The sequence below is a fragment of the Schistocerca cancellata genome, unplaced genomic scaffold, assembly GCF_023864275.1.
Source record: "Schistocerca cancellata isolate TAMUIC-IGC-003103 unplaced genomic scaffold, iqSchCanc2.1 HiC_scaffold_74, whole genome shotgun sequence".
In the NCBI taxonomy this organism is placed as follows: domain Eukaryota; kingdom Metazoa; phylum Arthropoda; class Insecta; order Orthoptera; family Acrididae; genus Schistocerca; species Schistocerca cancellata.
In genome coordinates, this window is record NW_026046135.1 from 13,298 (window position 1) to 30,764 (window position 17,467).

The 17,467-nt window shown below is 50.7% G+C and overlaps 30 non-coding genes across 30 annotated transcripts; all 30 read left to right on the forward strand.

Moving 5' to 3' along the window:
* Window positions 1-330: 330 nt before the first annotated feature.
* On the forward strand, window positions 331-402 carry Trnat-cgu (transfer RNA threonine (anticodon CGU)). Its single transcript has one exon. It is a non-coding gene; the product is annotated as a tRNA-Thr (tRNA).
* A 323-nt stretch (window positions 403-725) lies between these two features.
* Trnan-guu (transfer RNA asparagine (anticodon GUU)) lies at window positions 726-799 on the forward strand. The gene has a single exon. It is a non-coding gene; the product is annotated as a tRNA-Asn (tRNA).
* A 689-nt stretch (window positions 800-1,488) lies between these two features.
* On the forward strand, window positions 1,489-1,560 carry Trnat-cgu (transfer RNA threonine (anticodon CGU)). Its single transcript has one exon. It is a non-coding gene; the product is annotated as a tRNA-Thr (tRNA).
* A 323-nt stretch (window positions 1,561-1,883) lies between these two features.
* On the forward strand, window positions 1,884-1,957 carry Trnan-guu (transfer RNA asparagine (anticodon GUU)). The gene has a single exon. It is a non-coding gene; the product is annotated as a tRNA-Asn (tRNA).
* Window positions 1,958-2,646: 689 nt separating this feature from the next.
* On the forward strand, window positions 2,647-2,718 carry Trnat-cgu (transfer RNA threonine (anticodon CGU)). The gene has a single exon. It is a non-coding gene; the product is annotated as a tRNA-Thr (tRNA).
* Window positions 2,719-3,041: 323 nt separating this feature from the next.
* On the forward strand, window positions 3,042-3,115 carry Trnan-guu (transfer RNA asparagine (anticodon GUU)). The gene has a single exon. It is a non-coding gene; the product is annotated as a tRNA-Asn (tRNA).
* Window positions 3,116-3,804: 689 nt separating this feature from the next.
* On the forward strand, window positions 3,805-3,876 carry Trnat-cgu (transfer RNA threonine (anticodon CGU)). The gene has a single exon. It is a non-coding gene; the product is annotated as a tRNA-Thr (tRNA).
* A 323-nt stretch (window positions 3,877-4,199) lies between these two features.
* Trnan-guu (transfer RNA asparagine (anticodon GUU)) lies at window positions 4,200-4,273 on the forward strand. The gene has a single exon. It is a non-coding gene; the product is annotated as a tRNA-Asn (tRNA).
* Window positions 4,274-4,962: 689 nt separating this feature from the next.
* Trnat-cgu (transfer RNA threonine (anticodon CGU)) lies at window positions 4,963-5,034 on the forward strand. The gene has a single exon. It is a non-coding gene; the product is annotated as a tRNA-Thr (tRNA).
* A 323-nt stretch (window positions 5,035-5,357) lies between these two features.
* Window positions 5,358-5,431, forward strand: Trnan-guu (transfer RNA asparagine (anticodon GUU)). The gene has a single exon. It is a non-coding gene; the product is annotated as a tRNA-Asn (tRNA).
* A 689-nt stretch (window positions 5,432-6,120) lies between these two features.
* Trnat-cgu (transfer RNA threonine (anticodon CGU)) lies at window positions 6,121-6,192 on the forward strand. Its single transcript has one exon. It is a non-coding gene; the product is annotated as a tRNA-Thr (tRNA).
* Window positions 6,193-6,515: 323 nt separating this feature from the next.
* On the forward strand, window positions 6,516-6,589 carry Trnan-guu (transfer RNA asparagine (anticodon GUU)). Its single transcript has one exon. It is a non-coding gene; the product is annotated as a tRNA-Asn (tRNA).
* Window positions 6,590-7,278: 689 nt separating this feature from the next.
* Trnat-cgu (transfer RNA threonine (anticodon CGU)) lies at window positions 7,279-7,350 on the forward strand. Its single transcript has one exon. It is a non-coding gene; the product is annotated as a tRNA-Thr (tRNA).
* A 323-nt stretch (window positions 7,351-7,673) lies between these two features.
* Window positions 7,674-7,747, forward strand: Trnan-guu (transfer RNA asparagine (anticodon GUU)). Its single transcript has one exon. It is a non-coding gene; the product is annotated as a tRNA-Asn (tRNA).
* A 689-nt stretch (window positions 7,748-8,436) lies between these two features.
* Trnat-cgu (transfer RNA threonine (anticodon CGU)) lies at window positions 8,437-8,508 on the forward strand. Its single transcript has one exon. It is a non-coding gene; the product is annotated as a tRNA-Thr (tRNA).
* A 323-nt stretch (window positions 8,509-8,831) lies between these two features.
* Window positions 8,832-8,905, forward strand: Trnan-guu (transfer RNA asparagine (anticodon GUU)). The gene has a single exon. It is a non-coding gene; the product is annotated as a tRNA-Asn (tRNA).
* Window positions 8,906-9,594: 689 nt separating this feature from the next.
* On the forward strand, window positions 9,595-9,666 carry Trnat-cgu (transfer RNA threonine (anticodon CGU)). Its single transcript has one exon. It is a non-coding gene; the product is annotated as a tRNA-Thr (tRNA).
* A 323-nt stretch (window positions 9,667-9,989) lies between these two features.
* Window positions 9,990-10,063, forward strand: Trnan-guu (transfer RNA asparagine (anticodon GUU)). The gene has a single exon. It is a non-coding gene; the product is annotated as a tRNA-Asn (tRNA).
* A 689-nt stretch (window positions 10,064-10,752) lies between these two features.
* Trnat-cgu (transfer RNA threonine (anticodon CGU)) lies at window positions 10,753-10,824 on the forward strand. The gene has a single exon. It is a non-coding gene; the product is annotated as a tRNA-Thr (tRNA).
* Window positions 10,825-11,147: 323 nt separating this feature from the next.
* On the forward strand, window positions 11,148-11,221 carry Trnan-guu (transfer RNA asparagine (anticodon GUU)). Its single transcript has one exon. It is a non-coding gene; the product is annotated as a tRNA-Asn (tRNA).
* Window positions 11,222-11,910: 689 nt separating this feature from the next.
* Trnat-cgu (transfer RNA threonine (anticodon CGU)) lies at window positions 11,911-11,982 on the forward strand. Its single transcript has one exon. It is a non-coding gene; the product is annotated as a tRNA-Thr (tRNA).
* A 323-nt stretch (window positions 11,983-12,305) lies between these two features.
* On the forward strand, window positions 12,306-12,379 carry Trnan-guu (transfer RNA asparagine (anticodon GUU)). Its single transcript has one exon. It is a non-coding gene; the product is annotated as a tRNA-Asn (tRNA).
* Window positions 12,380-13,068: 689 nt separating this feature from the next.
* Trnat-cgu (transfer RNA threonine (anticodon CGU)) lies at window positions 13,069-13,140 on the forward strand. The gene has a single exon. It is a non-coding gene; the product is annotated as a tRNA-Thr (tRNA).
* Window positions 13,141-13,463: 323 nt separating this feature from the next.
* Trnan-guu (transfer RNA asparagine (anticodon GUU)) lies at window positions 13,464-13,537 on the forward strand. The gene has a single exon. It is a non-coding gene; the product is annotated as a tRNA-Asn (tRNA).
* Window positions 13,538-14,226: 689 nt separating this feature from the next.
* On the forward strand, window positions 14,227-14,298 carry Trnat-cgu (transfer RNA threonine (anticodon CGU)). Its single transcript has one exon. It is a non-coding gene; the product is annotated as a tRNA-Thr (tRNA).
* Window positions 14,299-14,621: 323 nt separating this feature from the next.
* Window positions 14,622-14,695, forward strand: Trnan-guu (transfer RNA asparagine (anticodon GUU)). Its single transcript has one exon. It is a non-coding gene; the product is annotated as a tRNA-Asn (tRNA).
* Window positions 14,696-15,384: 689 nt separating this feature from the next.
* Trnat-cgu (transfer RNA threonine (anticodon CGU)) lies at window positions 15,385-15,456 on the forward strand. Its single transcript has one exon. It is a non-coding gene; the product is annotated as a tRNA-Thr (tRNA).
* Window positions 15,457-15,779: 323 nt separating this feature from the next.
* On the forward strand, window positions 15,780-15,853 carry Trnan-guu (transfer RNA asparagine (anticodon GUU)). The gene has a single exon. It is a non-coding gene; the product is annotated as a tRNA-Asn (tRNA).
* A 689-nt stretch (window positions 15,854-16,542) lies between these two features.
* Trnat-cgu (transfer RNA threonine (anticodon CGU)) lies at window positions 16,543-16,614 on the forward strand. The gene has a single exon. It is a non-coding gene; the product is annotated as a tRNA-Thr (tRNA).
* A 323-nt stretch (window positions 16,615-16,937) lies between these two features.
* On the forward strand, window positions 16,938-17,011 carry Trnan-guu (transfer RNA asparagine (anticodon GUU)). The gene has a single exon. It is a non-coding gene; the product is annotated as a tRNA-Asn (tRNA).
* The last annotated feature ends 456 nt before the right edge of the window (window positions 17,012-17,467 follow it).

Below are 17,467 nucleotides of genomic sequence, written 5' to 3' on the forward strand. Positions count from 1 at the left end.
TCGCCTTACATGAAGCCCCATGGGCAACGCTAGTGCCACTGTCGACAACAGCATACTGCAGCCAGAGAGAGGAGCCGAAAGGCGCATTTCGCAGTCGAGCCACGCAATCCAACAAACTGTGCACTACGTCAAGATTGCGCAGACCGCAAACGTTTGGTGGCACGACGCTCGTCGTCGATCGTAAGGGCGAAACAGTCAAGAGATGTGGAAAACGGCCATGTGGACACCCCCAGCAGCAGCTGTGTGCCAAATCCGATATCTGGTCGAGGGCTGCAAGATTCAGCATGATGAAGTGACAATTCGGGGAGAGCTCACAAACGCAAAGCTGCCGCCTTCTTAGCTCAGTGGTAGAGCACTGGTCTCGTAAACCAGGGGTCGTGAGTTCGAACCTCACAGAAGGCATTCATTTTTTTAACCTTCCCGCAAGGAGCGGAGCTATCTCGAGCAGCATCTAACACATGGCAGTACACTGAATGAAAGGGATGTTCTACAACCTATAACAAGTATCATGCTGGCCTCAGAGGTTTTCTGATTGCATAGGCAGAACAGTGGTTTGTATGCATTTTGTAGTATGATGTCATGCTTGGCGATGTCATTCGTGTACGAGCCTCGCTACAGTGTGCATGCATTTTATCCATGTGAAGAGGCGTAAGCAGGTGCTACCATTCTGCGAGATTCCTGCAGAAGGCATACGAATTGCGTTGAGATGCAGAGCACAAGTCAAGGCCTCCGTGGCGCAATCGGCTAGCGCGTTCGGCTGTTAACCGAAAGGTTGGTGGTTCGAGCCCACCCGGGGGCGAAATCGTTTTAACCGTCACCGAGGTGAGGACATACGTCAACTTTGTTAGAGATACACAGCTAGTGTGACAACTTGGCTGTGTTTGAGTGATGCCACAGAGCCTTATACACATTCAGCCAAGTGACACTGTAGGTAAAAACATGGCCCTACACAGACGTTCTACTGTTTTCCTATTTCTTCGTCATGTGTGACACTGCAGTAGAGCGACGCCCACTACAAAAGACGTATTCTTTACATTCAATTTCAGCGTATACGTCGCGAGTGCCATATGACAGGGCCTGTCTCTCGATGTCGATTTCTATTTGGTGTCTCTTAAGTGTCGGTCTGCAGTAGGCCGCTGCTGGCCGAGCGACGTGCAGTCGCCTTACATGAAGCCCCATGGGCAACGCTAGTGCCACTGTCGACAACAGCATACTGCAGCCAGAGAGAGGAGCCGAAAGGCGCATTTCGCAGTCGAGCCACGCAATCCAACAAACTGTGCACTAGGTCAAGATTGTGCAGACCGCAAACGTTTGGTGGCACGACGCTCGTCGTCGATCGTAAGGGCGAAACAGTCAAGAGATGTGGAAAACGGCCATGTGGACACCCCCAGCAGCAGCTGTGTGCCAAATCCGATATCTGGTCGAGGGCTGCAAGATTCAGCATGATGAAGTGACAATTCGGGGAGAGCTCACAAACGCAAAGCTGCCGCCTTCTTAGCTCAGTGGTAGAGCACTGGTCTCGTAAACCAGGGGTCGTGAGTTCGAACCTCACAGAAGGCATTCATTTTTTTAACCTTCCCGCAAGGAGCGGAGCTATCTCGAGCAGCATCTAACACATGGCAGTACACTGAATGAAAGGGATGTTCTACAACCTATAACAAGTATCATGCTGGCCTCAGAGGTTTTCTGATTGCATAGGCAGAACAGTGGTTTGTATGCATTTTGTAGTATGATGTCATGCTTGGCGATGTCATTCGTGTACGAGCCTCGCTACAGTGTGCATGCATTTTATCCATGTGAAGAGGCGTAAGCAGGTGCTACCATTCTGCGAGATTCCTGCAGAAGGCATACGAATTGCGTTGAGATGCAGAGCACAAGTCAAGGCCTCCGTGGCGCAATCGGCTAGCGCGTTCGGCTGTTAACCGAAAGGTTGGTGGTTCGAGCCCACCCGGGGGCGAAATCGTTTTAACCGTCACCGAGGTGAGGACATACGTCAACTTTGTTAGAGATACACAGCTAGTGTGACAACTTGGCTGTGTTTGAGTGATGCCACAGAGCCTTATACACATTCAGCCAAGTGACACTGTAGGTAAAAACATGGCCCTACACAGACGTTCTACTGTTTTCCTATTTCTTCGTCATGTGTGACACTGCAGTAGAGCGACGCCCACTACAAAAGACGTATTCTTTACATTCAATTTCAGCGTATACGTCGCGAGTGCCATATGACAGGGCCTGTCTCTCGATGTCGATTTCTATTTGGTGTCTCTTAAGTGTCGGTCTGCAGTAGGCCGCTGCTGGCCGAGCGACGTGCAGTCGCCTTACATGAAGCCCCATGGGCAACGCTAGTGCCACTGTCGACAACAGCATACTGCAGCCAGAGAGAGGAGCCGAAAGGCGCATTTCGCAGTCGAGCCACGCAATCCAACAAACTGTGCACTAGGTCAAGATTGTGCAGACCGCAAACGTTTGGTGGCACGACGCTCGTCGTCGATCGTAAGGGCGAAACAGTCAAGAGATGTGGAAAACGGCCATGTGGACACCCCCAGCAGCAGCTGTGTGCCAAATCCGATATCTGGTCGAGGGCTGCAAGATTCAGCATGATGAAGTGACAATTCGGGGAGAGCTCACAAACGCAAAGCTGCCGCCTTCTTAGCTCAGTGGTAGAGCACTGGTCTCGTAAACCAGGGGTCGTGAGTTCGAACCTCACAGAAGGCATTCATTTTTTTAACCTTCCCGCAAGGAGCGGAGCTATCTCGAGCAGCATCTAACACATGGCAGTACACTGAATGAAAGGGATGTTCTACAACCTATAACAAGTATCATGCTGGCCTCAGAGGTTTTCTGATTGCATAGGCAGAACAGTGGTTTGTATGCATTTTGTAGTATGATGTCATGCTTGGCGATGTCATTCGTGTACGAGCCTCGCTACAGTGTGCATGCATTTTATCCATGTGAAGAGGCGTAAGCAGGTGCTACCATTCTGCGAGATTCCTGCAGAAGGCATACGAATTGCGTTGAGATGCAGAGCACAAGTCAAGGCCTCCGTGGCGCAATCGGCTAGCGCGTTCGGCTGTTAACCGAAAGGTTGGTGGTTCGAGCCCACCCGGGGGCGAAATCGTTTTAACCGTCACCGAGGTGAGGACATACGTCAACTTTGTTAGAGATACACAGCTAGTGTGACAACTTGGCTGTGTTTGAGTGATGCCACAGAGCCTTATACACATTCAGCCAAGTGACACTGTAGGTAAAAACATGGCCCTACACAGACGTTCTACTGTTTTCCTATTTCTTCGTCATGTGTGACACTGCAGTAGAGCGACGCCCACTACAAAAGACGTATTCTTTACATTCAATTTCAGCGTATACGTCGCGAGTGCCATATGACAGGGCCTGTCTCTCGATGTCGATTTCTATTTGGTGTCTCTTAAGTGTCGGTCTGCAGTAGGCCGCTGCTGGCCGAGCGACGTGCAGTCGCCTTACATGAAGCCCCATGGGCAACGCTAGTGCCACTGTCGACAACAGCATACTGCAGCCAGAGAGAGGAGCCGAAAGGCGCATTTCGCAGTCGAGCCACGCAATCCAACAAACTGTGCACTAGGTCAAGATTGTGCAGACCGCAAACGTTTGGTGGCACGACGCTCGTCGTCGATCGTAAGGGCGAAACAGTCAAGAGATGTGGAAAACGGCCATGTGGACACCCCCAGCAGCAGCTGTGTGCCAAATCCGATATCTGGTCGAGGGCTGCAAGATTCAGCATGATGAAGTGACAATTCGGGGAGAGCTCACAAACGCAAAGCTGCCGCCTTCTTAGCTCAGTGGTAGAGCACTGGTCTCGTAAACCAGGGGTCGTGAGTTCGAACCTCACAGAAGGCATTCATTTTTTTAACCTTCCCGCAAGGAGCGGAGCTATCTCGAGCAGCATCTAACACATGGCAGTACACTGAATGAAAGGGATGTTCTACAACCTATAACAAGTATCATGCTGGCCTCAGAGGTTTTCTGATTGCATAGGCAGAACAGTGGTTTGTATGCATTTTGTAGTATGATGTCATGCTTGGCGATGTCATTCGTGTACGAGCCTCGCTACAGTGTGCATGCATTTTATCCATGTGAAGAGGCGTAAGCAGGTGCTACCATTCTGCGAGATTCCTGCAGAAGGCATACGAATTGCGTTGAGATGCAGAGCACAAGTCAAGGCCTCCGTGGCGCAATCGGCTAGCGCGTTCGGCTGTTAACCGAAAGGTTGGTGGTTCGAGCCCACCCGGGGGCGAAATCGTTTTAACCGTCACCGAGGTGAGGACATACGTCAACTTTGTTAGAGATACACAGCTAGTGTGACAACTTGGCTGTGTTTGAGTGATGCCACAGAGCCTTATACACATTCAGCCAAGTGACACTGTAGGTAAAAACATGGCCCTACACAGACGTTCTACTGTTTTCCTATTTCTTCGTCATGTGTGACACTGCAGTAGAGCGACGCCCACTACAAAAGACGTATTCTTTACATTCAATTTCAGCGTATACGTCGCGAGTGCCATATGACAGGGCCTGTCTCTCGATGTCGATTTCTATTTGGTGTCTCTTAAGTGTCGGTCTGCAGTAGGCCGCTGCTGGCCGAGCGACGTGCAGTCGCCTTACATGAAGCCCCATGGGCAACGCTAGTGCCACTGTCGACAACAGCATACTGCAGCCAGAGAGAGGAGCCGAAAGGCGCATTTCGCAGTCGAGCCACGCAATCCAACAAACTGTGCACTAGGTCAAGATTGTGCAGACCGCAAACGTTTGGTGGCACGACGCTCGTCGTCGATCGTAAGGGCGAAACAGTCAAGAGATGTGGAAAACGGCCATGTGGACACCCCCAGCAGCAGCTGTGTGCCAAATCCGATATCTGGTCGAGGGCTGCAAGATTCAGCATGATGAAGTGACAATTCGGGGAGAGCTCACAAACGCAAAGCTGCCGCCTTCTTAGCTCAGTGGTAGAGCACTGGTCTCGTAAACCAGGGGTCGTGAGTTCGAACCTCACAGAAGGCATTCATTTTTTTAACCTTCCCGCAAGGAGCGGAGCTATCTCGAGCAGCATCTAACACATGGCAGTACACTGAATGAAAGGGATGTTCTACAACCTATAACAAGTATCATGCTGGCCTCAGAGGTTTTCTGATTGCATAGGCAGAACAGTGGTTTGTATGCATTTTGTAGTATGATGTCATGCTTGGCGATGTCATTCGTGTACGAGCCTCGCTACAGTGTGCATGCATTTTATCCATGTGAAGAGGCGTAAGCAGGTGCTACCATTCTGCGAGATTCCTGCAGAAGGCATACGAATTGCGTTGAGATGCAGAGCACAAGTCAAGGCCTCCGTGGCGCAATCGGCTAGCGCGTTCGGCTGTTAACCGAAAGGTTGGTGGTTCGAGCCCACCCGGGGGCGAAATCGTTTTAACCGTCACCGAGGTGAGGACATACGTCAACTTTGTTAGAGATACACAGCTAGTGTGACAACTTGGCTGTGTTTGAGTGATGCCACAGAGCCTTATACACATTCAGCCAAGTGACACTGTAGGTAAAAACATGGCCCTACACAGACGTTCTACTGTTTTCCTATTTCTTCGTCATGTGTGACACTGCAGTAGAGCGACGCCCACTACAAAAGACGTATTCTTTACATTCAATTTCAGCGTATACGTCGCGAGTGCCATATGACAGGGCCTGTCTCTCGATGTCGATTTCTATTTGGTGTCTCTTAAGTGTCGGTCTGCAGTAGGCCGCTGCTGGCCGAGCGACGTGCAGTCGCCTTACATGAAGCCCCATGGGCAACGCTAGTGCCACTGTCGACAACAGCATACTGCAGCCAGAGAGAGGAGCCGAAAGGCGCATTTCGCAGTCGAGCCACGCAATCCAACAAACTGTGCACTAGGTCAAGATTGTGCAGACCGCAAACGTTTGGTGGCACGACGCTCGTCGTCGATCGTAAGGGCGAAACAGTCAAGAGATGTGGAAAACGGCCATGTGGACACCCCCAGCAGCAGCTGTGTGCCAAATCCGATATCTGGTCGAGGGCTGCAAGATTCAGCATGATGAAGTGACAATTCGGGGAGAGCTCACAAACGCAAAGCTGCCGCCTTCTTAGCTCAGTGGTAGAGCACTGGTCTCGTAAACCAGGGGTCGTGAGTTCGAACCTCACAGAAGGCATTCATTTTTTTAACCTTCCCGCAAGGAGCGGAGCTATCTCGAGCAGCATCTAACACATGGCAGTACACTGAATGAAAGGGATGTTCTACAACCTATAACAAGTATCATGCTGGCCTCAGAGGTTTTCTGATTGCATAGGCAGAACAGTGGTTTGTATGCATTTTGTAGTATGATGTCATGCTTGGCGATGTCATTCGTGTACGAGCCTCGCTACAGTGTGCATGCATTTTATCCATGTGAAGAGGCGTAAGCAGGTGCTACCATTCTGCGAGATTCCTGCAGAAGGCATACGAATTGCGTTGAGATGCAGAGCACAAGTCAAGGCCTCCGTGGCGCAATCGGCTAGCGCGTTCGGCTGTTAACCGAAAGGTTGGTGGTTCGAGCCCACCCGGGGGCGAAATCGTTTTAACCGTCACCGAGGTGAGGACATACGTCAACTTTGTTAGAGATACACAGCTAGTGTGACAACTTGGCTGTGTTTGAGTGATGCCACAGAGCCTTATACACATTCAGCCAAGTGACACTGTAGGTAAAAACATGGCCCTACACAGACGTTCTACTGTTTTCCTATTTCTTCGTCATGTGTGACACTGCAGTAGAGCGACGCCCACTACAAAAGACGTATTCTTTACATTCAATTTCAGCGTATACGTCGCGAGTGCCATATGACAGGGCCTGTCTCTCGATGTCGATTTCTATTTGGTGTCTCTTAAGTGTCGGTCTGCAGTAGGCCGCTGCTGGCCGAGCGACGTGCAGTCGCCTTACATGAAGCCCCATGGGCAACGCTAGTGCCACTGTCGACAACAGCATACTGCAGCCAGAGAGAGGAGCCGAAAGGCGCATTTCGCAGTCGAGCCACGCAATCCAACAAACTGTGCACTAGGTCAAGATTGTGCAGACCGCAAACGTTTGGTGGCACGACGCTCGTCGTCGATCGTAAGGGCGAAACAGTCAAGAGATGTGGAAAACGGCCATGTGGACACCCCCAGCAGCAGCTGTGTGCCAAATCCGATATCTGGTCGAGGGCTGCAAGATTCAGCATGATGAAGTGACAATTCGGGGAGAGCTCACAAACGCAAAGCTGCCGCCTTCTTAGCTCAGTGGTAGAGCACTGGTCTCGTAAACCAGGGGTCGTGAGTTCGAACCTCACAGAAGGCATTCATTTTTTTAACCTTCCCGCAAGGAGCGGAGCTATCTCGAGCAGCATCTAACACATGGCAGTACACTGAATGAAAGGGATGTTCTACAACCTATAACAAGTATCATGCTGGCCTCAGAGGTTTTCTGATTGCATAGGCAGAACAGTGGTTTGTATGCATTTTGTAGTATGATGTCATGCTTGGCGATGTCATTCGTGTACGAGCCTCGCTACAGTGTGCATGCATTTTATCCATGTGAAGAGGCGTAAGCAGGTGCTACCATTCTGCGAGATTCCTGCAGAAGGCATACGAATTGCGTTGAGATGCAGAGCACAAGTCAAGGCCTCCGTGGCGCAATCGGCTAGCGCGTTCGGCTGTTAACCGAAAGGTTGGTGGTTCGAGCCCACCCGGGGGCGAAATCGTTTTAACCGTCACCGAGGTGAGGACATACGTCAACTTTGTTAGAGATACACAGCTAGTGTGACAACTTGGCTGTGTTTGAGTGATGCCACAGAGCCTTATACACATTCAGCCAAGTGACACTGTAGGTAAAAACATGGCCCTACACAGACGTTCTACTGTTTTCCTATTTCTTCGTCATGTGTGACACTGCAGTAGAGCGACGCCCACTACAAAAGACGTATTCTTTACATTCAATTTCAGTGTATACGTCGCGAGTGCCATATGACAGGGCCTGTCTCTCGATGTCGATTTCTATTTGGTGTCTCTTAAGTGTCGGTCTGCAGTAGGCCGCTGCTGGCCGAGCGACGTGCAGTCGCCTTACATGAAGCCCCATGGGCAACGCTAGTGCCACTGTCGACAACAGCATACTGCAGCCAGAGAGAGGAGCCGAAAGGCGCATTTCGCAGTCGAGCCACGCAATCCAACAAACTGTGCACTAGGTCAAGATTGTGCAGACCGCAAACGTTTGGTGGCACGACGCTCGTCGTCGATCGTAAGGGCGAAACAGTCAAGAGATGTGGAAAACGGCCATGTGGACACCCCCAGCAGCAGCTGTGTGCCAAATCCGATATCTGGTCGAGGGCTGCAAGATTCAGCATGATGAAGTGACAATTCGGGGAGAGCTCACAAACGCAAAGCTGCCGCCTTCTTAGCTCAGTGGTAGAGCACTGGTCTCGTAAACCAGGGGTCGTGAGTTCGAACCTCACAGAAGGCATTCATTTTTTTAACCTTCCCGCAAGGAGCGGAGCTATCTCGAGCAGCATCTAACACATGGCAGTACACTGAATGAAAGGGATGTTCTACAACCTATAACAAGTATCATGCTGGCCTCAGAGGTTTTCTGATTGCATAGGCAGAACAGTGGTTTGTATGCATTTTGTAGTATGATGTCATGCTTGGCGATGTCATTCGTGTACGAGCCTCGCTACAGTGTGCATGCATTTTATCCATGTGAAGAGGCGTAAGCAGGTGCTACCATTCTGCGAGATTCCTGCAGAAGGCATACGAATTGCGTTGAGATGCAGAGCACAAGTCAAGGCCTCCGTGGCGCAATCGGCTAGCGCGTTCGGCTGTTAACCGAAAGGTTGGTGGTTCGAGCCCACCCGGGGGCGAAATCGTTTTAACCGTCACCGAGGTGAGGACATACGTCAACTTTGTTAGAGATACACAGCTAGTGTGACAACTTGGCTGTGTTTGAGTGATGCCACAGAGCCTTATACACATTCAGCCAAGTGACACTGTAGGTAAAAACATGGCCCTACACAGACGTTCTACTGTTTTCCTATTTCTTCGTCATGTGTGACACTGCAGTAGAGCGACGCCCACTACAAAAGACGTATTCTTTACATTCAATTTCAGCGTATACGTCGCGAGTGCCATATGACAGGGCCTGTCTCTCGATGTCGATTTCTATTTGGTGTCTCTTAAGTGTCGGTCTGCAGTAGGCCGCTGCTGGCCGAGCGACGTGCAGTCGCCTTACATGAAGCCCCATGGGCAACGCTAGTGCCACTGTCGACAACAGCATACTGCAGCCAGAGAGAGGAGCCGAAAGGCGCATTTCGCAGTCGAGCCACGCAATCCAACAAACTGTGCACTAGGTCAAGATTGTGCAGACCGCAAACGTTTGGTGGCACGACGCTCGTCGTCGATCGTAAGGGCGAAACAGTCAAGAGATGTGGAAAACGGCCATGTGGACACCCCCAGCAGCAGCTGTGTGCCAAATCCGATATCTGGTCGAGGGCTGCAAGATTCAGCATGATGAAGTGACAATTCGGGGAGAGCTCACAAACGCAAAGCTGCCGCCTTCTTAGCTCAGTGGTAGAGCACTGGTCTCGTAAACCAGGGGTCGTGAGTTCGAACCTCACAGAAGGCATTCATTTTTTTAACCTTCCCGCAAGGAGCGGAGCTATCTCGAGCAGCATCTAACACATGGCAGTACACTGAATGAAAGGGATGTTCTACAACCTATAACAAGTATCATGCTGGCCTCAGAGGTTTTCTGATTGCATAGGCAGAACAGTGGTTTGTATGCATTTTGTAGTATGATGTCATGCTTGGCGATGTCATTCGTGTACGAGCCTCGCTACAGTGTGCATGCATTTTATCCATGTGAAGAGGCGTAAGCAGGTGCTACCATTCTGCGAGATTCCTGCAGAAGGCATACGAATTGCGTTGAGATGCAGAGCACAAGTCAAGGCCTCCGTGGCGCAATCGGCTAGCGCGTTCGGCTGTTAACCGAAAGGTTGGTGGTTCGAGCCCACCCGGGGGCGAAATCGTTTTAACCGTCACCGAGGTGAGGACATACGTCAACTTTGTTAGAGATACACAGCTAGTGTGACAACTTGGCTGTGTTTGAGTGATGCCACAGAGCCTTATACACATTCAGCCAAGTGACACTGTAGGTAAAAACATGGCCCTACACAGACGTTCTACTGTTTTCCTATTTCTTCGTCATGTGTGACACTGCAGTAGAGCGACGCCCACTACAAAAGACGTATTCTTTACATTCAATTTCAGCGTATACGTCGCGAGTGCCATATGACAGGGCCTGTCTCTCGATGTCGATTTCTATTTGGTGTCTCTTAAGTGTCGGTCTGCAGTAGGCCGCTGCTGGCCGAGCGACGTGCAGTCGCCTTACATGAAGCCCCATGGGCAACGCTAGTGCCACTGTCGACAACAGCATACTGCAGCCAGAGAGAGGAGCCGAAAGGCGCATTTCGCAGTCGAGCCACGCAATCCAACAAACTGTGCACTAGGTCAAGATTGTGCAGACCGCAAACGTTTGGTGGCACGACGCTCGTCGTCGATCGTAAGGGCGAAACAGTCAAGAGATGTGGAAAACGGCCATGTGGACACCCCCAGCAGCAGCTGTGTGCCAAATCCGATATCTGGTCGAGGGCTGCAAGATTCAGCATGATGAAGTGACAATTCGGGGAGAGCTCACAAACGCAAAGCTGCCGCCTTCTTAGCTCAGTGGTAGAGCACTGGTCTCGTAAACCAGGGGTCGTGAGTTCGAACCTCACAGAAGGCATTCATTTTTTTAACCTTCCCGCAAGGAGCGGAGCTATCTCGAGCAGCATCTAACACATGGCAGTACACTGAATGAAAGGGATGTTCTACAACCTATAACAAGTATCATGCTGGCCTCAGAGGTTTTCTGATTGCATAGGCAGAACAGTGGTTTGTATGCATTTTGTAGTATGATGTCATGCTTGGCGATGTCATTCGTGTACGAGCCTCGCTACAGTGTGCATGCATTTTATCCATGTGAAGAGGCGTAAGCAGGTGCTACCATTCTGCGAGATTCCTGCAGAAGGCATACGAATTGCGTTGAGATGCAGAGCACAAGTCAAGGCCTCCGTGGCGCAATCGGCTAGCGCGTTCGGCTGTTAACCGAAAGGTTGGTGGTTCGAGCCCACCCGGGGGCGAAATCGTTTTAACCGTCACCGAGGTGAGGACATACGTCAACTTTGTTAGAGATACACAGCTAGTGTGACAACTTGGCTGTGTTTGAGTGATGCCACAGAGCCTTATACACATTCAGCCAAGTGACACTGTAGGTAAAAACATGGCCCTACACAGACGTTCTACTGTTTTCCTATTTCTTCGTCATGTGTGACACTGCAGTAGAGCGACGCCCACTACAAAAGACGTATTCTTTACATTCAATTTCAGCGTATACGTCGCGAGTGCCATATGACAGGGCCTGTCTCTCGATGTCGATTTCTATTTGGTGTCTCTTAAGTGTCGGTCTGCAGTAGGCCGCTGCTGGCCGAGCGACGTGCAGTCGCCTTACATGAAGCCCCATGGGCAACGCTAGTGCCACTGTCGACAACAGCATACTGCAGCCAGAGAGAGGAGCCGAAAGGCGCATTTCGCAGTCGAGCCACGCAATCCAACAAACTGTGCACTAGGTCAAGATTGTGCAGACCGCAAACGTTTGGTGGCACGACGCTCGTCGTCGATCGTAAGGGCGAAACAGTCAAGAGATGTGGAAAACGGCCATGTGGACACCCCCAGCAGCAGCTGTGTGCCAAATCCGATATCTGGTCGAGGGCTGCAAGATTCAGCATGATGAAGTGACAATTCGGGGAGAGCTCACAAACGCAAAGCTGCCGCCTTCTTAGCTCAGTGGTAGAGCACTGGTCTCGTAAACCAGGGGTCGTGAGTTCGAACCTCACAGAAGGCATTCATTTTTTTAACCTTCCCGCAAGGAGCGGAGCTATCTCGAGCAGCATCTAACACATGGCAGTACACTGAATGAAAGGGATGTTCTACAACCTATAACAAGTATCATGCTGGCCTCAGAGGTTTTCTGATTGCATAGGCAGAACAGTGGTTTGTATGCATTTTGTAGTATGATGTCATGCTTGGCGATGTCATTCGTGTACGAGCCTCGCTACAGTGTGCATGCATTTTATCCATGTGAAGAGGCGTAAGCAGGTGCTACCATTCTGCGAGATTCCTGCAGAAGGCATACGAATTGCGTTGAGATGCAGAGCACAAGTCAAGGCCTCCGTGGCGCAATCGGCTAGCGCGTTCGGCTGTTAACCGAAAGGTTGGTGGTTCGAGCCCACCCGGGGGCGAAATCGTTTTAACCGTCACCGAGGTGAGGACATACGTCAACTTTGTTAGAGATACACAGCTAGTGTGACAACTTGGCTGTGTTTGAGTGATGCCACAGAGCCTTATACACATTCAGCCAAGTGACACTGTAGGTAAAAACATGGCCCTACACAGACGTTCTACTGTTTTCCTATTTCTTCGTCATGTGTGACACTGCAGTAGAGCGACGCCCACTACAAAAGACGTATTCTTTACATTCAATTTCAGCGTATACGTCGCGAGTGCCATATGACAGGGCCTGTCTCTCGATGTCGATTTCTATTTGGTGTCTCTTAAGTGTCGGTCTGCAGTAGGCCGCTGCTGGCCGAGCGACGTGCAGTCGCCTTACATGAAGCCCCATGGGCAACGCTAGTGCCACTGTCGACAACAGCATACTGCAGCCAGAGAGAGGAGCCGAAAGGCGCATTTCGCAGTCGAGCCACGCAATCCAACAAACTGTGCACTAGGTCAAGATTGTGCAGACCGCAAACGTTTGGTGGCACGACGCTCGTCGTCGATCGTAAGGGCGAAACAGTCAAGAGATGTGGAAAACGGCCATGTGGACACCCCCAGCAGCAGCTGTGTGCCAAATCCGATATCTGGTCGAGGGCTGCAAGATTCAGCATGATGAAGTGACAATTCGGGGAGAGCTCACAAACGCAAAGCTGCCGCCTTCTTAGCTCAGTGGTAGAGCACTGGTCTCGTAAACCAGGGGTCGTGAGTTCGAACCTCACAGAAGGCATTCATTTTTTTAACCTTCCCGCAAGGAGCGGAGCTATCTCGAGCAGCATCTAACACATGGCAGTACACTGAATGAAAGGGATGTTCTACAACCTATAACAAGTATCATGCTGGCCTCAGAGGTTTTCTGATTGCATAGGCAGAACAGTGGTTTGTATGCATTTTGTAGTATGATGTCATGCTTGGCGATGTCATTCGTGTACGAGCCTCGCTACAGTGTGCATGCATTTTATCCATGTGAAGAGGCGTAAGCAGGTGCTACCATTCTGCGAGATTCCTGCAGAAGGCATACGAATTGCGTTGAGATGCAGAGCACAAGTCAAGGCCTCCGTGGCGCAATCGGCTAGCGCGTTCGGCTGTTAACCGAAAGGTTGGTGGTTCGAGCCCACCCGGGGGCGAAATCGTTTTAACCGTCACCGAGGTGAGGACATACGTCAACTTTGTTAGAGATACACAGCTAGTGTGACAACTTGGCTGTGTTTGAGTGATGCCACAGAGCCTTATACACATTCAGCCAAGTGACACTGTAGGTAAAAACATGGCCCTACACAGACGTTCTACTGTTTTCCTATTTCTTCGTCATGTGTGACACTGCAGTAGAGCGACGCCCACTACAAAAGACGTATTCTTTACATTCAATTTCAGCGTATACGTCGCGAGTGCCATATGACAGGGCCTGTCTCTCGATGTCGATTTCTATTTGGTGTCTCTTAAGTGTCGGTCTGCAGTAGGCCGCTGCTGGCCGAGCGACGTGCAGTCGCCTTACATGAAGCCCCATGGGCAACGCTAGTGCCACTGTCGACAACAGCATACTGCAGCCAGAGAGAGGAGCCGAAAGGCGCATTTCGCAGTCGAGCCACGCAATCCAACAAACTGTGCACTAGGTCAAGATTGTGCAGACCGCAAACGTTTGGTGGCACGACGCTCGTCGTCGATCGTAAGGGCGAAACAGTCAAGAGATGTGGAAAACGGCCATGTGGACACCCCCAGCAGCAGCTGTGTGCCAAATCCGATATCTGGTCGAGGGCTGCAAGATTCAGCATGATGAAGTGACAATTCGGGGAGAGCTCACAAACGCAAAGCTGCCGCCTTCTTAGCTCAGTGGTAGAGCACTGGTCTCGTAAACCAGGGGTCGTGAGTTCGAACCTCACAGAAGGCATTCATTTTTTTAACCTTCCCGCAAGGAGCGGAGCTATCTCGAGCAGCATCTAACACATGGCAGTACACTGAATGAAAGGGATGTTCTACAACCTATAACAAGTATCATGCTGGCCTCAGAGGTTTTCTGATTGCATAGGCAGAACAGTGGTTTGTATGCATTTTGTAGTATGATGTCATGCTTGGCGATGTCATTCGTGTACGAGCCTCGCTACAGTGTGCATGCATTTTATCCATGTGAAGAGGCGTAAGCAGGTGCTACCATTCTGCGAGATTCCTGCAGAAGGCATACGAATTGCGTTGAGATGCAGAGCACAAGTCAAGGCCTCCGTGGCGCAATCGGCTAGCGCGTTCGGCTGTTAACCGAAAGGTTGGTGGTTCGAGCCCACCCGGGGGCGAAATCGTTTTAACCGTCACCGAGGTGAGGACATACGTCAACTTTGTTAGAGATACACAGCTAGTGTGACAACTTGGCTGTGTTTGAGTGATGCCACAGAGCCTTATACACATTCAGCCAAGTGACACTGTAGGTAAAAACATGGCCCTACACAGACGTTCTACTGTTTTCCTATTTCTTCGTCATGTGTGACACTGCAGTAGAGCGACGCCCACTACAAAAGACGTATTCTTTACATTCAATTTCAGCGTATACGTCGCGAGTGCCATATGACAGGGCCTGTCTCTCGATGTCGATTTCTATTTGGTGTCTCTTAAGTGTCGGTCTGCAGTAGGCCGCTGCTGGCCGAGCGACGTGCAGTCGCCTTACATGAAGCCCCATGGGCAACGCTAGTGCCACTGTCGACAACAGCATACTGCAGCCAGAGAGAGGAGCCGAAAGGCGCATTTCGCAGTCGAGCCACGCAATCCAACAAACTGTGCACTAGGTCAAGATTGTGCAGACCGCAAACGTTTGGTGGCACGACGCTCGTCGTCGATCGTAAGGGCGAAACAGTCAAGAGATGTGGAAAACGGCCATGTGGACACCCCCAGCAGCAGCTGTGTGCCAAATCCGATATCTGGTCGAGGGCTGCAAGATTCAGCATGATGAAGTGACAATTCGGGGAGAGCTCACAAACGCAAAGCTGCCGCCTTCTTAGCTCAGTGGTAGAGCACTGGTCTCGTAAACCAGGGGTCGTGAGTTCGAACCTCACAGAAGGCATTCATTTTTTTAACCTTCCCGCAAGGAGCGGAGCTATCTCGAGCAGCATCTAACACATGGCAGTACACTGAATGAAAGGGATGTTCTACAACCTATAACAAGTATCATGCTGGCCTCAGAGGTTTTCTGATTGCATAGGCAGAACAGTGGTTTGTATGCATTTTGTAGTATGATGTCATGCTTGGCGATGTCATTCGTGTACGAGCCTCGCTACAGTGTGCATGCATTTTATCCATGTGAAGAGGCGTAAGCAGGTGCTACCATTCTGCGAGATTCCTGCAGAAGGCATACGAATTGCGTTGAGATGCAGAGCACAAGTCAAGGCCTCCGTGGCGCAATCGGCTAGCGCGTTCGGCTGTTAACCGAAAGGTTGGTGGTTCGAGCCCACCCGGGGGCGAAATCGTTTTAACCGTCACCGAGGTGAGGACATACGTCAACTTTGTTAGAGATACACAGCTAGTGTGACAACTTGGCTGTGTTTGAGTGATGCCACAGAGCCTTATACACATTCAGCCAAGTGACACTGTAGGTAAAAACATGGCCCTACACAGACGTTCTACTGTTTTCCTATTTCTTCGTCATGTGTGACACTGCAGTAGAGCGACGCCCACTACAAAAGACGTATTCTTTACATTCAATTTCAGCGTATACGTCGCGAGTGCCATATGACAGGGCCTGTCTCTCGATGTCGATTTCTATTTGGTGTCTCTTAAGTGTCGGTCTGCAGTAGGCCGCTGCTGGCCGAGCGACGTGCAGTCGCCTTACATGAAGCCCCATGGGCAACGCTAGTGCCACTGTCGACAACAGCATACTGCAGCCAGAGAGAGGAGCCGAAAGGCGCATTTCGCAGTCGAGCCACGCAATCCAACAAACTGTGCACTAGGTCAAGATTGTGCAGACCGCAAACGTTTGGTGGCACGACGCTCGTCGTCGATCGTAAGGGCGAAACAGTCAAGAGATGTGGAAAACGGCCATGTGGACACCCCCAGCAGCAGCTGTGTGCCAAATCCGATATCTGGTCGAGGGCTGCAAGATTCAGCATGATGAAGTGACAATTCGGGGAGAGCTCACAAACGCAAAGCTGCCGCCTTCTTAGCTCAGTGGTAGAGCACTGGTCTCGTAAACCAGGGGTCGTGAGTTCGAACCTCACAGAAGGCATTCATTTTTTTAACCTTCCCGCAAGGAGCGGAGCTATCTCGAGCAGCATCTAACACATGGCAGTACACTGAATGAAAGGGATGTTCTACAACCTATAACAAGTATCATGCTGGCCTCAGAGGTTTTCTGATTGCATAGGCAGAACAGTGGTTTGTATGCATTTTGTAGTATGATGTCATGCTTGGCGATGTCATTCGTGTACGAGCCTCGCTACAGTGTGCATGCATTTTATCCATGTGAAGAGGCGTAAGCAGGTGCTACCATTCTGCGAGATTCCTGCAGAAGGCATACGAATTGCGTTGAGATGCAGAGCACAAGTCAAGGCCTCCGTGGCGCAATCGGCTAGCGCGTTCGGCTGTTAACCGAAAGGTTGGTGGTTCGAGCCCACCCGGGGGCGAAATCGTTTTAACCGTCACCGAGGTGAGGACATACGTCAACTTTGTTAGAGATACACAGCTAGTGTGACAACTTGGCTGTGTTTGAGTGATGCCACAGAGCCTTATACACATTCAGCCAAGTGACACTGTAGGTAAAAACATGGCCCTACACAGACGTTCTACTGTTTTCCTATTTCTTCGTCATGTGTGACACTGCAGTAGAGCGACGCCCACTACAAAAGACGTATTCTTTACATTCAATTTCAGTGTATACGTCGCGAGTGCCATATGACAGGGCCTGTCTCTCGATGTCGATTTCTATTTGGTGTCTCTTAAGTGTCGGTCTGCAGTAGGCCGCTGCTGGCCGAGCGACGTGCAGTCGCCTTACATGAAGCCCCATGGGCAACGCTAGTGCCACTGTCGACAACAGCATACTGCAGCCAGAGAGAGGAGCCGAAAGGCGCATTTCGCAGTCG